The sequence below is a fragment of the Gopherus flavomarginatus genome, unplaced genomic scaffold (genome assembly GCF_025201925.1).
Source record: "Gopherus flavomarginatus isolate rGopFla2 unplaced genomic scaffold, rGopFla2.mat.asm mat_scaffold_1096_arrow_ctg1, whole genome shotgun sequence".
NCBI classification, from domain to species: domain Eukaryota; kingdom Metazoa; phylum Chordata; order Testudines; family Testudinidae; genus Gopherus; species Gopherus flavomarginatus.
The window spans coordinates 7,226-22,161 of NW_026114635.1; positions in this window are offsets into that span (position 1 = coordinate 7,226).

The window sequence follows — 14,936 nt, forward strand, 5'->3', positions numbered from 1 at the left end:
CCAGGGGCCCAACCCCTGGGGGCCCGAACCATAGCTCCAGGGGCCCAATCCCTGGGGTCCCCAACACCAGCTCCAGGGGCCCAACCCCTAGGTGCCCCAACACCAGCTCCAGGGGCCCAACCCCTGGGGGCCCGAACCATAGCTCCAGGGGCCCAAACCCTGGGGGCCCCAACACCAGCTCCAGTTGCCCAACCTCTGGGGGCCCGAACCATAGCTCCAGGGGGACAACCCCTGGGGCCCGTACCATAGCTCCAGGGGCCCAACCCCTGGGGGCCCGAACCATAGCTCCAGGGGCCCAAACCCTGGGGGCCCCAACACCAGCTCCAGTTGCCCAACCCCTGGGGGCCCGAACCATAGCTCCAGGGGCCCAACCCCTTGTTGTCCCAACACCAGCTCCAGGGGCTCAACCCCTGAGGGCCCGAACCATAGCTCCAGGGGGACAACCCCTGGTGGCCAGAACCATAGCTCCAGGGTCCCAACCCCTGGGGGCCCCAACACCAGCCCCAGGGGCCCAACCCCTGGGGGCCCCATCACCAGCTCCAAGGGCCCAACCCCTGGGGGCACGAACCATAGCTCCAGGGGGCCAACCCCTGGGGGCAACAACAGCTCCAGGGGCCCAACCCCTGGGGGCGTGAACATAGCTCCAGGGGCCCAACACCTGGCGGCCCCAACACCAGCTCCAGGGGCCCAACCCCTGGGGGCCCGAACCATAGCTCCAGGAACCCAACCCCTGGGGCCCGAACCATAGTTCCAGGGGCCCAACCTCTGGTGGCCCCAACACCAGCTCCAGGGGCCCAACCCCTGGGGGCCCGAACCATAGCTCCAGTTGCCCAACCCCTGGGGGCCACAACACCAGCTCCAGGGGCCCAACCCCTAGGGTACCGAAACATAGCTCCAGGGGCCCAACCCCTGAGGGCCACAACACCAGCTCCATTGGCCGAAACCCTGGGGGTCCGAACCATAGCCCCAGGGGCCCAACCACTGGGGGCCCCAACCCCAGCTCCAGGGGCCCAACCCCTGGGGGCCCGAACCACAGCTCCAGGGTCCCAACCCCTGGGGGCCCCAACACCAGCTCCAGGGGCACAACCCCTGGGGGCCCGAACCATAGCTCCAGGGGCCCAACCCCTGGGGTCCCCAACACCAGCTCCAGGGGCCGAACCCCAGGGGGTCCGAACCATACCTCCAGGAGCCCAACCCCTGGGGTCCCCATCACCAGCTCCAGGGGCCCAACCCTTGGGGGCCCCAACACCAGCTCCAGGGGTCCAACCCCTGGGGGCCCCATCACCAGCTACAGCGGCCCAACCCCTGGGGTCCCCAACACCAGCTCCAGTGGCCCAACCCCTTGGGGCCCCAACACCTGCTCCAAGGGCCCAACCCCTGGGGGCCCGAACCATAGCTCCAGGGGCCCAACCCCTGGGGACCCGAACGATAGCTCCAGGGGCCCAACCCCTGGGGGCCCGAACACCAGCTCCAGGGGCTCAACCCCTGGGGGCCCCAACACCAGCTCCAGGGGCCCAACCCCTGGGGGCCCGAACCATAGCTACAGGGGCCCAAACCCTGGGGCCCCCAACACCAGCTCCAGAGGCCCAACCGCTGGGGGCCTGAACCATAGTTCCAGGGGCCCAAGCCCTGGGGGCCCCAACACCAGCTCTAGGGGCCAACCCCGGGGGGCCCGAACCATAGCTCCAGGGGCCCAACCCCTGGGGGTCCCAACACCAGCTCCAGTGGCCCAACCCCTGGGAGCCGGACCATAGATCCAGGGGCCCAACCCCTGTGGGCAACAACACCAGCTCCAGGGGCCCAACCCCTGGGGGCCTGAACCATAGCTCCAGGGGCCCAACCCCTGGGGGCCCGAACCATAGCTCCAGGGGTCCAAACCCTGGGGGACTCAACAGTAGCTCCAGGGGCCCAACCCCTGGGGGCGCGATCCATAGCTCCAGGGGTCCAACCCCTGGGGGCCCAACACCAGCTCCATGGGCCCAAACCCTAGGGGCCCGAACCATAGCTCTAGTGGCCCAGTCCCTGGGGGCCCGAACCATAGCTCCAGGTGCCCAACCCCTATGGGCCCCAACACCAGCTCCAGGGGCCCAACTCCTGGGGGCCCGAACCATAGCTCCAGGGGCCCAACCCCTGGTGGCCCCAACACCAGCTCCAGGGGCCCAACCCCTGGGGGCCCGAACCAAAGCTCCAGGGGCCCAATCCCTATGGCCAGAACCATAACTCCAGGGGCCCAACCCCTGGGGGCCGAATCACCAGCTCCAGGGGTCCAACCCCTGGGGGCCCGAACCATAGCTCCAGGGGCCCAACCCCTGGGGGCCCCAACACGAGCTCCAGGGGCCCAACCCTTGGGGGCCCGAACCGTAGCTCCAGGGGCCCAATCCCTGGGGTCCACAACACCAGCTCCAGGGGCCCAACCCCTAGGTGCCCCAACACCAGCTCCAGGGGCCCAACCCCTGGGGGCCCGAACCATAGCTCCAGGGGCCCAAACCCTGGGGGCCCCAACACCAGCTCCAGTTGCCCTACCTCTGGGGGCCCGAACCATAGCTCCAGGGGGACAACCCCTGGGGCCCGTATCATAGCTTCAGGGCCCCAACCCCTGGGGAACCCCAACACCAGCTCCAGGGGCCGAACCCCTGAGTCCCCGAAGCATAGCTCCAGGGACCGAACCCCTGGGGGCCCCAACACCAGCTCCAGGGGCCAACCCCTGGGGGCCCGAACCATAGCTCCAGGGGCCCAACCCCTGGGGTCCCCAACACCAGCTCCAGGGGCCGAACCCCTGGGGGCCCGAACCATAGCTCCAGAGGCCCAACCCCTAGGGGCCCGAACCATAGCTCCAGGGGCCAAACCCCTGGGGGCCCAACACCAGCTCCAGGGGCCCAACCCCTGGGGGCCAACACCAGCTCCAGGGGCCCAACCCCTGGGGGCCCGAACCATAGCTCCAGGGGCCCAACCCCTGGGGGACCCAAAACCAGCTCCAGGGGCCCAACCCCTGAGGGCCCGAACCATAGCTCCAGGGGGACAACCCCTGGTGGCCAGAACCATAGCTCCAGGGTCCCAACCCCTGGGGGCCCCAACACCAGCCCCAGGGGCCCAACCCCTGGGGGCCCCATCACCAGCTCCAAGGGCCCAACCCCTGGGGGCACGAACAATAGCTCCAGGGGGCCAACCCCTGGGAGCAACAACAGCTCCAGGGGCCCAAACCCTGGGGGCACGAACAATAGCTCCAGGGGCCCAACCCCTGGGGGCCGGAACCATAGCTTCATTGGCCCAACAACTGGGGGCCCGAACCACAGCTCCAGGGGCCAAAAACCTGGGGGCCCAACACCAGCCCCAAGGGCCCAACCCCTGGGGCCCCAAACACCAGCTCCAGGGGCCCAACCCCTTGGGGCCCGAACCATAGCTCTAGGGGCCCAGGCCCTGGGGCCCCCAACACCAGATCCAGGGGCCCAACCCCTGGGGTCCCGAACCATAGCTCCAGGGGCCCAACCCCTGGGGGCCCCAACACCAGCTCCAGGGGCCCAAACCCTGGGGGCCAGAACCGTATCTCCAGGGGCCCAACCCCTGGGGACCCGAACTATAGCTCCAGGGGCCCAGCCCCTGGGGGCCCCAACACCAGCTCCAGGGGCCGAACCCCTGGGGGCCCCAAAACCAGCTCCAGGGGCCCAACCCCTGGGGGCCCGAACCATAGGTCCAGGGGCCCAACCCCTGGGAGCTCTAACACGAGCTCCAGGGGCCCAAACCCTGGAGGCCCGAACCATAGCTCCAGGGGTCCAACCCCTGGGGGCCCCAACACCAGTTCCAGGGGCCCAACCCCTGGGGGCGTGAACATAGCTCCAGGGGCCCAACCCCTGGTGGCCCCAACACCAGCTCCAGTGGCCCAACCCATGGGGGCCCGAAGCATAGCTCCAGGGGCCCAACCCCTGGGGGCTCCAACATCAGCTCCAGGGGCCCAACCCCTGGGGTCCCGAACCATAGCTCCAGGTGCCCAATCCCTGGGGGCCCCAACACCAGTTCCAGGGGCCCAAACCTTGGGTGTCCGGACCATAGCTCCAGGGGCCCAACCACTGGGGGCCCCAACCCCAACTCCAGGGGCCCAACCCCTGGGGGCCCGAACCATAGCTCCAGGGGCCCAACCCCTGGGGGCCCCAACACCAGCTCCAGGGGCCCAACCCCTGGGGTCCCGTACCATAGCTCCAGGGGCCCAACCCCTGGGGGCCCCAATACCAGCTCCAGGGGCCCAACCCCTGGGGGCCCGAACCATAGCTCCAGGGGCCCAACCCCTGGGGGCCCCAACACCAGCTCCAGGGGCCCAACCCCTGGGGTCCCGAACCATAGCTCCAGGGGCCCAACCCCTGGGGGCCCCAACACCAGCTCCAGGGGCCCAACCCCTGGGGTCCCGTACCATAGCTCCAGGGGCCCAACCCCTGGGGGCCCCAACACCAGCTCCATGGGCCCATCCCCTAGGAGCCCGAACCATACCTCCAGGGGCCCAACCCCTGGGGGCCTCAACACCAGCTCCAGGGGTCCAACCCCTGGGGGCGTGAACATAGCTCCAGGGGCCCAACACCTGGCGGCCCCAACACCAGCTCCAGGGGCCCAACCCCTGGGGGCCCGAACCATAGCTCCAGGAACCCAACCCCTGGGGCCCGAACCATAGTTCCAGGGGCCCAACCTCTGGTGGCCCCAACACCAGCTCCAGGGGCCCAACCCCTGGGGGCCCGAACCATAGCTCCCGTTGCCCAACCCCTGGGGGCCACAACACCATCTCCAGGGGCCCAACCCCTAGGGTACCGAAACATAGCTCCAGGGGCCCAACCCCTGAGGGCCACAACACCAGCTCCAGGGGCCGAAACCCTGGGGGTCCGAACCATAGCTCCAGGGGCCCAACCACTGGGGGCCCCAACCCCAGCTCCAGGGGCCCAACCCCTGGGGGCCCGAACCACAGCTCCAGGGTCTCAACCCCTGGGGGCCCCAACACCAGCTCCAGGGGCACAACCCCTGGGGGCCCGAACCATAGCTCCAGGGGCCCAACCCCTGGGGTCCCCAACACCAGCTCCAGGGGCCGAACCCCAGGGGGTCCGAACCATACCTCCAGGAGCCCAACCCCTGGGGGCCCCAACACCAGCTCCAGGGGCCCAACCCTTGGGGGCCCCAACACCAGCTCCAGGGGTCCAACCCCTGGGGGCCCCAACACCAGCTACAGCGGCCCAACCCCTGGGGTCCCCAACACCAGCTCCAGTGGCCCAACCCCTTGGGGCCCCAACACCTGCTCCAAGGGCCCAACCCCTGGGGTCCCGAACCATAGCTCCAGGGGCCCAACCCCTGGGGACCCGAACGATAGCTCCAGGGGCCCAACCCCTGGGGGCCCGAACACCAGCTCCAGGGGCTCAACCCCTGGGGGCCCCAACACCAGCTCCAGGGGCCCAACCCCTGGGGGCCCGAACCATAGCTACAGGGGCCCAAACCCTGGGGCCCCCAACACCAGCTCCAGAGGCCCAACCGCTGGGGGCCTGAACCATAGTTCCAGGGGCCCAAGCCCTGGGGGCCCCAACACCAGCTCTAGGGGCCAACCCCGGGGGGCCCGAACCATAGCTCCAGGGGCCCAACCCCTGGGGGCCCCAACACCAGCTCCAGTGGCCCAACCCCTGGGAGCCGGACCATAGATCCAGGGGCCCAACCCCTGGGTCCCCAACACCAGCTCCAGGGGCCCAACCCCTGGGGGCCCGAACCATAGCTCCAGAGGCCCAACCCCTAGGGGCCCGAACCATAGCTCCAGGGGCCAAACCCCTGGGGGCCCAACACCAGCTCCAGGGGCCCAACCCCTGGGGGCCCGAACCATAGCTCCAGGGGCCCAACCCCTGGGGGACCCAACACCAGCTCCAGGGGCCCAACCCCTGAGGGCCCGAACCATAGCTCCAGGGGGACAACCCCTGGTGGCCAGAACCATAGCTCCAGGGTCCCAACCCCTGGGGGCCCCAACACCAGCCCCAGGGGCCCAACCCCTGGGGGCCCCATCACCAGCTCCAAGGGCCCAACCCCTGGGGGCACGAACAATAGCTCCAGGGGGCCAACCCCTGGGGGCAACAACAGCTCCAGGGGCCCAACCCCTGGGGGCACGAACAATACCTCCAGGGCCCCAACCCCTGGGGGCCGGAACCATAGCTTCATTGGCCCAACAACTGGGGGCCCGAACCACAGCTCCAGGGGCCAAAAACCTGGGGGCCCAACACCAGCCCCAAGGGCCCAACCCCTGGGGCCCCAAACACCAGCTCCAGGGGCCCAACCCCTGGGGGCCCGAACCATAGCTCTAGGGGCCCAGGCCCTGGGGCCCCCAACACCAGATCCAGGGGCCCAACCCCTGGGGTCCCGAACCATAGCTCCAGGGGCCCAACCCCTGGGGGCCCCAACACCAGCTCCAGGGGCCCAAACCCTGGGGGCCAGAACCGTATCTCCAGGGGCCCAACCCCTGCGGGCCCCAACACCAGCTCCAGGGGCCCAACCCCTTGGGGCCCGAACCATAGCTCCAGGGGCCCAACCCCTGGGGACCCGAACTATAGCTCCAGGGTCCCAGCCCCTGGGGGCCCCAACACCAGCTCCAGGGGCCGAACCCCTGGGGGCCCCAACACCAGCTCCAGGGGCCCAACCCATGGGGGCGTGAACATAGCTCCAGGGGCCCAACCCCTGGTGGCCCCAACACCAGCTCCAGTGGCCCAACCCATGGGGGCCCGAAGCATAGCTCCAGGGGCCCAACCCCTGGGGGCTCCAACACCAGCTCCAGGGGCCCAACCCCTGGGGTCCCGAACCATAGCTCCAGGTGCCCAATCCCTGGGGGCCCCAACACCAGTTCCAGGGGCCCAAACCTTGGGTGTCCGGACCATAGCTCCAGGGGCCCAACCACTGGGGGCCCCAACCCCAACTCCAGGGGCCCAACCCCTGGGGGCCCGAACCATAGCTCCAGGGGCCCAACCCCTGGGGGCCCCAACACCAGCTCCAGGGACCCAACCCCGGGGGTCCCGTACCATAGCTCCAGGGGCCCAACCCCTGGGGTCCCGTACCATACCTCCAGGGGCCCAACCCCTGGGGGCCCCAACACCAGCTCCAGTGGCCCAACCCCTGAGGGCCCCAACACCAGCTCCATGGGCCCATCCCCTAGGAGCCCGAACCATACCTCCAGGGGCCCAACCCCTGGGGGCCTCAACACCAGCTCCAGGGGTCCAACCCCTGGGGGCCTGAACTATAGCTCCAGGGGCCCAACCCCTGGGGGCCCGAACACCAGCCCCAGAGCCCCAACCCCTGGGGGCCCGAACCAGAGCTCCAGGGGCCGAACCCCTGGGGGCCCCAACACCAGCTCCAGGGGCCCAACCCCTGGCGGCCCCAACAACAGCTCCAGAGGCCCAACCCCTGGGGGCCCGAGCCATAGCTCCAGGGGCCCAACCCCTTGGGGCCCGAATCATAGCTCCAGGGGCCCAACCCCTGGGGGCCCAAACACCAGCTCCAGGGGCCCAACCCCTGGGGGCCCGAACCGTAGCTCCAGGGGCCCAACCCCTCGGGGCCCAAACACCAGCTCCAGGGGCCCAACCCCTGGGGGCCCGAACCGTAGCTCCAGGGGCCCAACCCCTGGGGGCCCGAACCATAGCTCCAGGGGCCCAACCCCTTGGGGCCCGAACCAAAGCTCCAGGGGCCCAACCACTGGGGGCCCAAACACCAGCTCCAGGGGCCCAACCCCTGGAGGCCCGAACCGTAGCTCCAGGGGCCCAACCCCTGGGGGCCCGAACCATAGCTCCAGGGGCCCAACCCCATGGGGACCGAACCATAGCTCCAGGGGCCCAACCCCTGGGGGCCCAAACACCAGCTCCAGGGGCCCAACCCCTGGGGGCCCGAACCGTAGCTCCAGGGGCCCAACCCCTGGGGGACCGAACCATAGCTCCAGGGGCCGAACCCCTGGGGGCCCCAACACCAGCTCCAGGGGCCCAACCCCTGGCGGCCCCAACAACAGCTCCAGGGGTCCAACCCCTGGGGGCCCAACACCAGCTCCATGGGCCCAAACCCTAGGGGCCCGAACCATAGATCTAGGGGCCCAATCCCTGGGGGCCCGAACCATAGCTCCAGGTGCCCAACCCCTATGGGCCCCAACACCAGCTCCAGGGGCCCAACCCCTGGGGGCCCGAACCATAGCTCCAGGGGCCCAACCCCTGGTGGCCCCAACACCAGCTCCAGGGGCCCAACCCCTGGGGGCCCGAACCATAGCTCCAGGGGCCCAATCCCTATGGGCCAGAACCATAACTCCAGGGGCCCAACCCCTGGGGGCCGAAACACCAGCTCCAGGGGTCCAACCCCTGGGGGCCCGAACCATAGTTCCAGGGGCCCAACCCCTGGGGGCCCCAACACGAGCTCCAGGGGCCCAACCCCTGGGGGCCCGAACCATAGCTCCAGGGGCCCAATCCCTGGTGTCCCCAACACCAGCTCCAGGGGCCCAACCCCTAGGTGCCCCAACACCAGCTCCAGGGGCCCAACCCCTGGGGGCCCGAACCATAGCTCCAGGGGCCCAAACCCTCTGGGCCCCAACACCAGCTCCAGTTGCCCTACCTCTGGGGGCCCGAACCATAGCTCCAGGGGGACAACCCCTGGGGCCCGTATCATAGCTCCAGGGGCCCAACCCCTGGGGAACCCCAACACCAGCTCCAGGGGCCGAACCCCTGAGTCCCTGAAGCATAGCTCCAGGGACCGAACCCCTGGGGGCCCCAACACCAGCTCCAGGGGCCAACCCCTGGGGGCCCGAACCATAGCTCCAGGGGCCCAACCCCTGGGGGCCCCAACACCAGCTCCAGGGGCCCAACCCCTGGGGGCCCGAACCATAGCTCCAGAGGCCCAACCCCCAGGGGCCCGAACCATAGCTCCAGGGGCCAAACCCCTGGGGGCCCAACACCAGCTCCAGGGGCCCAATCCCTGGGGGCCCCAACACCAGTTCCAGGGGCCCAAACCCTGGGTGTCCGGACCATAGCTCCAGGGGCCCAACCACTGGGGGCCCCAACCCCAACTCCAGGGGCCCAACCCCTGGGGGCCCGAACCATAGCTCCAGGGGCCCAAACCCTGGGGGCCCCAACACCAGCTCCAGGGGCCCAACCCCTGGGGTCCCGTACCATAGCTCCAGGGGCCCAACCCCTGGGGGCCCCAATACCAGCTCCAGGGGCCCAACCCCTGGGGGCCCCAACACCAGCTCCAGTGGCCCAACCCCTGGGGGCCCGAACCATAGCTCCAGGGGCCGAACCCCTGGGGGCCCCAACACCAGCTCCAGGGGCCCAACCCCTGAGGGCCCCAACACCAGCTCCATGGGCCCATCCCCTAGGAGCCCGAACCATACCTCCAGGGGCCCAACCCCTGGGGGCCTCAACACCAGCTCCAGGGGTCCAACCCCTGGGGGCCTGAACTATAGCTCCAGGGGCCCAACCCCTGGGGGCCCGAACACCAGCCCCAGAGCCCCAACCCCTGGGGGCCCGAACCAGAGCTCCAGGGGCCGAACCTCTGGGGGCCCCAACACCAGCTCCAGGGGCCCAACCCCTGGCGGCCCCAACAACAGCTCCAGAGGCCCAACCCCTGGGGGCCCGAACCATAGCTCCAGGGGCCCAACCCCTTGGGGAACGAACCATAGCTCCAGGGGCCCAACCCCTGGGGGCCAAAACACCAGCTCCAGGGGCCCAACCCCTGGGGGCCCGAACCGTAGCTCCAGGGGCCCAACCCCTGGGGGCCCGAACCATAGCTCCAGGGGCCCAACCCCTTGGGGCCCGAACCACAGCTCCAGGGGCCCAACCCCTGGGGGCCCAAACACCAGCTCCAGGGGCCCAACCCCTGGGGGCCCGAACCGTAGCTCCAGGGGCCCAACCCCTGGGGGACCGAACCATAGCTCCAGGGGCCGAACCCCTGGGGGCCCCAACACCAGCTCCAGGGGCCCAACCCCTGGCGGCCCCAACAACAGCTCCAGGGGCCCAACCCCTGGGGGCCCGAACCATAGCTCCAGGGGCCCAACCCCTTGGGGCCCGAAATACAGCTCCAGGGGCCCAACCCCTGGGGGCCCAAACACCAGCTCCAGGGGCCCAACCCCTGGGGGCCCGAACCGTAGCTCCAGGGGCCCAACCCCTGGGGGCCCAAACACCAGCTCCAGGGGCACAACACCTTGGGGCCCGAACCACAGCTCCAGGGACCCAACCCCTGGGTTCCCCAACACCAGCTCCAGGGGCCCAACCCCTGGGTTCCCGAACCATTGCTCCAGATGCCCAACCCCTGGGGGCCCCAACATCAGCTCCAGGGACCCAAACCCTGGGGGTCCGAACCACAGCTCCAGGGGCCCAACCACTGGGGGCCCCAACACCAGCTCCAGGAGCCCAACCCCTGGGGGCCCGAACCATAGCTCCATGGGTCCAACCCCTGGGGGCGCCAACACCAGCTCCAGGGGCCCAACCCTGAGGGAACGAACCATAGCTCCAGGGGCCCAACCCCTTGGGGCCCGAACCATAGCTCCAGGGGCCCAACCCCTGGGGGCCCAAACACCAGCTCCAGGGGCCCAACCCCTGGGGGCCCGAACCGTAGCTCCAGGGGCCCAACCCCTGGGGGCCCAAACACCAGCTCCAGGGGCCCAACCCCTGGGGGCCCGAACCGTAGCTCCAGGGGCCCAACCCCTGGGGGCCCGAACCATAGCTCCAGGGGCCGAACCCCTTGGGGCCCGAACCAAAGCTCCAGGGGCCCAACCACTGGGGGCCCAAACACCAGCTCCAGGGGCCCAACCCCTGGGGGCCCGAACCGTAGCTCCAGGGGCCCAACCCCTGGGGGCCCGAACCATAGCTCCAGGGGCCCAACCCCTTGGGGCCCGAACCACAGCTCCAGGGGCCCAACCCCTGGGGGCCCAAACACCAGCTCCAGGGGCCCAACCCCTGGGGGCCCGAACCGTAGCTCCAGGGGCCCAACCCCTGGGGGACCGAACCATAGCTCCAGGGGCCGAACCCCTGGGGGCCCCAACACCAGCTCCAGGGGCCCAACCCCTGGCGGCCCCAACAACAGCTCCAGGGGCCCAACCCCTGGGGGCCCGAACCATAGCTCCAGGGGCCCAACCCCTTGGGGCCCGAACCACAGCTCCAGGGGCCCAACCCCTGGGGGCCCAAACACCAGCTCCAGGGGCCCAACCCCTGGGGGCCCGAACCGTAGCTCCAGGGGCCCAACCCCTGGGGGACCGAACCATAGCTCCAGGGGCCGAACCCCTGGGGGACCCAACACCAGCTCCAGGGGCCCAACCCCTGGCGGCCCCAACAACAGCTCCAGGGGCCCAACCCCTGGGGGCCCGAACCATAGCTCCAGGGGCCCAACCCCTTGGGGCCCAAACACCAGCTCCAGGGGCCCAACCCCTGGGGGCCCAAACACCAGCTCCAGGGGCACAACACCTTGGGGCCCGAACCACAGCTCCAGGGACCCAACCCCTGGGTTCCCCAACACCAGCTCCAGGGGCCCAACCCCTGGGGTCCCGAACCATTGCTCCAGATGCCCAACCCCTGGGGGCCCCAACATCAGCTCCAGGGACCCAAACCCTGGGGGTCCGAACCACAGCTCCAGGGGCCCAACCACTGGGGGCCCCAACACCAGCTCCAGGAGCCCAACCCCTGGGGGCCCGAACCATAGCTCCATGGGTCCAACCCCTGGGGGCGCCAACACCAGCTCCAGGGGCCCAACCCTGAGGGAACGAACCATAGCTCCAGGGGCCCAACCCCTGGGGGCCCGAACCATAGCTCCAGGGGCCCAATCCCTGGGGTCCCCAACACCAGCTCCAGGGGCCCAACCCCTAGGTGCCCCAACACCAGCTCCAGGGGCCCAACCCCTGGGGGCCCGAACCATAGCTCCAGGGGCCCAAACCCTCTGGGCCCCAACACCAGCTCCAGTTGCCCTACCTCTGGGGGCCCGAACCATAGCTCCAGGGGGACAACCCCTGGGGCCCGTATCATAGCTCCAGGGGCCCAACCCCTGGGGAACCCCAACACCAGCTCCAGGGGCCGAACCCCTGAGTCCCTGAAGCATAGCTCCAGGGGCCGAACCCCTGGGGGCCCAAACACCAGCTCCAGGGGCCCAACCCCTGGGGGCCCGAACCGTAGCTCCAGGGGCCCAACCCCTGTGGGCCCAAACACCAGCTCCAGGGGCCCAACCCCTGGGGGCCCGAACCGTAGCTCCAGGGGCCCAACCCCTGGGGGCCCGAACCATAGCTCCAGGGGCCGAACCCCTTGGGGCCCGAACCAAAGCTCCAGGGGCCCAACCACTGGGGGCCCAAACACCAGCTCCAGGGGCCCACCCCTGGGGGCCCGAAGCGTAGCTCCAGGGGCCCAACCCCTGGGGGCCCGAACCATAGCTCCAGGGGCCCAACCCCTTGGGGCCCGAACCACAGCTCCAGGGGCCCAACCCCTGGGGGCCCAAACACCAGCTCCAGGGGCCCAACCCCTGGGGGCCCGAACCGTAGCTCCAGGGGCCCAACCCCTGGGGGAAAGAACCATAGCTCCAGGGGCCGAACCCCTGGGGGCCCCAACACCAGCTCCAGGGGCCCAACCCCTGGCGGCCCCAACAACAGCTCCAGGGGCCCAACCCCTGGGGGCCCGAACCATAGCTCCAGGGGCCCAACCCCTTGGGGCCCGAACCATAGCTCCAGGGGCCCAACCCCTGGGGGCCCAAACACCAGCTCCAGGTGCACAACACCTGGGGGCCCGAACCACAGCTCCAGGGACCCAACCCCTGGGTTCCCCAACACCAGCTCCAGGGGCCCAACCCCTGGGGTCCCGAACCATTGCTCCAGATGCCCAAACCCTAGGGGCCCCAACATCAGCTCCAGGGACCCAAACCCTGGGGGTCCGAACCACAGCTCCAGGGGCCCAACCACTGGGGGCCCCAACACCAGCTCCAGGAGCCCAACCCCTGGGGGCCCGAACCATAGCTCCAGGGGTCCAACCCCTGGGGGCGCCAACACCAGCTCCAGGGGCCCAACCCTGGGGGAACGAACCATAGCTCCAGGGGCCCAACCCCTGGGGACCGAACCATAGCTCCAGGGGTCCAACCCCTGGGGGCCCCAACACCAGCTCCAGGAGCCCAACCCCTGGGGGCCGAACCATAGCTACAGGGGCCCAATCCCTGGGGGCCCCAACACCAGCTCCAGGGGCCCAACCCCTGGGGGCCCGAACCATAGCTCCAGGGGCCCAACCCCTGGTGGCCCCAATACCAGCTCCAGGGGCCCAACCAATTGGGGCCCGAACCATAGCTCCAGGGGCCCAACCCCTGGGGTCCCCAACACCAGCTCCAGGGGCCGAACCCCAGGGGGCCCGAACCATACCTCCAGGAGCCCAACCCCTGGGGTCCCCAACACCAGCTCCAGGGGCTCAACCCCTGGGGGCCCCAACACCAGCTCCAGGGGTCCAACCCCTGGGGGCCCCAACACCAGCTCCAGGGGTCCAACCCTTGGGGGCCCCAACACCAGCTCCAGGGTCCCAACCCCTGGGGCCCAAACCATAGCTCCGGGGGATCAACCCCTGGGGGCCCGAACCATAGCTCCAGGGGCCCAAACCTTGGGGCCCCCAACACCAGCTCCAGAGGCCGAACCCCTGGGGGCCCGAACCATAGCTACAGGGGTCCAACCCCTGGGGGCCCCAACACCAGCTCCAGGGGCCCAACCCCTGGGCGCCCGAACCATAGTTCCAGGGGCCCAACCCCTGGGGGCCCCAACACCAGCTCCAGGGGCCCAACACCTGAGGGCCCGAACCCTAGCTCCAGGGGCCGAACCCCTGGGGGCCCGAACCATAGCTCCAGGGGCCCAACCCCTGGGGGCCCCAACACCAGCTCCAGGGGCCCAACCCCTGGGAGCCCGAACCATAGCTCCAGGGGCCCAACCCCTGGGGACCTGAACCATAGCTCCAGGGGCCCAACCAGTGGGGGCCCGAACCATAGCTCTAGGTGCCCAACCCCTGGGGGCCCCAACACCAGCTCCAGGGGCCCATCCCCTGGGGGAACGAACCATAGCTCCAGGGGCCCAACCCCTTGGGGCCCCAACACCAGCTCCAGGGGCCCAACCCCTGGGGACCCGAACGATAGCTCCAGGGGCCCAACCCCTGGGGGCCCGAACCATAGCTCCAGAGGCCCAACCCCTGGGGTCCTAACACCAGCTCCAGAGGCCCAACCGCTGGGGGCCTGAACCATAGTTCCAGGGGGTCAACCCCTGGGGGCCCCAACACCAGCTCTAGGGGCCCAACCCCTGGGAGCCGGACCATAGATCCAGGGGCCCAACCCCTGGGGGCTCCAACACCAGCTCCAGGAGCTCAATCCCTGGGGGCCCGAACAATAGCTCCAGGGGCCCAACCCCTGGGGGCCCGAACCATAGCTCCAGGGGTCCAAACCCTGGGGGCCCCAACAGTAGCTCCAGGGGCCCAACCCCTGGGGGCGCGATCCATAGCTCCAGGGGTCCAACCCCTGGGGGCCCAACACCAGCTCCATGGGCCCAAACCCTAGGGGCCCGAACCATAGCTCCAGGGGCCCAACCCCTGGGGGCCCGAACCATAGCTCCAGGGGCCCAACCCCTGGTGGCCCCAACACCAGCTCCAGGGGCCCAACCCCTGGGGGCCCGAACCATAACTCCAGGGGCCCAATCCCTGGGGGCCAGAACCATAACTGCAGGGGCCCAACCCCTGGGGGCCCAAACACCAGCTCCAGGGGCCCAACCCCTGGGGGCCCGAACCATAACTCCAGGGGCCCAACCCCTGGGGGCCCAAACACGAGCTCCAGGGGCCCAACCCCTGGGGGCCCGAACCGTAGCTCCAGGGGCCCAATCCCTTGGGGCCCCAACACCAGCTTCAGGGGCCCAACCCCTGGGGGCCCGAACCATATCTCCAGGGGCCCAACCCCTGGAGGCCCCAACACCAGCTCCA